Below are 1764 nucleotides of genomic sequence, written 5' to 3'. Positions count from 1 at the left end.
AAATTCTATCAAAAATGCTTTCTGCAGAGAGAATAGCCACATAAATCACTTGTTGCTAAGCTCTGGTTCATTTAACCATCACTGAAGTGGTTTAAAGATACTTTAAAGATAGAAATCTGATTTAATCGTCACTTGAAAAGCAGTCCTTTAGAAGAAATCAATGGAAATATAATGGTTAGTCCTGGGTGCAGGCAATAATGTAATGCATTGTCTATACTATTGTTAAACAAACAATAATAAATATAACTATGATCAGTTTGCTTTTATTATCACCATATACCAACAATCTTAAAGAATATCAATGAGAAAATACTCCTCCTCCCAAAATGTTTTGTTCGTCCAAGTCAGGATTTCTCAATCTGTCGTCATTCGGGGCCAGATAATTCTTTGTTGTGGGAGACTGTTCTGTGCGTCTTAGGATGGTTAGCTGCAGCTCTGGCCTCTGGCCACTTGATTTCAGTAGTATTTTCTTCTCCATCAGTGTCTCCAGAAATTGCCAAATGTCCTGAAAAGCAAAATCACCAAGGCGGAGAACCACTGATGTAATTCTAAATAAAGGCTGTGGTTTCTATTAAATTTTAATAATGTGTAAATATCAATGTAAAAATAAGTATTTTTATTACTTATCTTTTCATAAACATTACATTCTATGGAGAAATTAAAAAATGCTTTCTGCATCTCTGAGATACTTATATGTTTTTTTCTCCTTTAATCTGTTAATGTTATGAGTATTATATGTAATTTTCTAATGTATGGCAATATTACATTCTTGATATAAACTCAATTTGGTGATGGTATAGATTTTTTTTTAATGATTTGATGAATTCTATTTGAATATTTGTTTAGAAGTTTAGCTTTTACACTCATAAGATTGAGATACGTTTATCCATTTGCTTAATGTCCTTGTCAGCTTTTGATATCAAAGCAATATCAACCTTATGAAAATATATTGATAAGTATTGCTTCTTTTTCTATTTTCCATTAGAAATGATGTAAGACTGATTTTAAGGAAACATGGTGGAGTGAGAGACATCACCAGATCTCTTCCTTTGAAACAACAATAAGCCAAACATCTAAAACTTAACAAAAAACACCCAAACTGCACACCAGCACATCTGAGCATGGGATCTGCGCATAAGAGCTACCAAAGGTAAGAATCCTGGGTGTTGGGTGGTGGTTTGGGAGTAATAAAGAAGCTACCTCCTGCAGCCACTAGAGCACCTTGCAGGAGGAGGGGGAGGAGTGAAGGAATGACAAGTTCTTGTGGTGAGTTCCCTGAACATTCCTCCCTGGGATAGCTGTGGCTGCAGGGCCCAGTCATCAGGGCAGAAAGCAGAGAAGTGGGACAGGACTGCAGAGGAACAACAGATGATTTTTGCCTGCAGTGGTTGCAAAACCAAGGCTGAGCTGCAGCCCCCAACAACCAACCCAAAGGGCCCCTCCCCCCATACCCTCCAAAACCAATCAGCAGGGCACTAAGGGAATCTGAGTAAATGCTGCTGAGACTGTTGCTGACACTGACAGGGACTGAAACTGAGGGTAGCGAGCGTGATTAAATATCTACAAGAAAATTTAAAAAGCGTTATTAAGACTTTACATAAAGTAGGGATCCAAGAGGCTTAGACACCACCTACTGGAAACCAAAAGAAAAGCTCCTTCTTTGCAATAGGCTAAAAAGAGACCTTTATATAATAAATCTTTCTGGAAAAACAACAGAATACACTTCCATTAATGCCCAGGCGAGAAATAGTCCATTAAACACCA

The sequence above is a fragment of the Pteropus alecto genome, unplaced genomic scaffold (assembly GCF_000325575.1).
Source record: "Pteropus alecto unplaced genomic scaffold, ASM32557v1 scaffold250, whole genome shotgun sequence".
NCBI lineage: Eukaryota > Metazoa > Chordata > Mammalia > Chiroptera > Pteropodidae > Pteropus > Pteropus alecto.
This window is presented reverse-complemented; position numbering follows the sequence as displayed.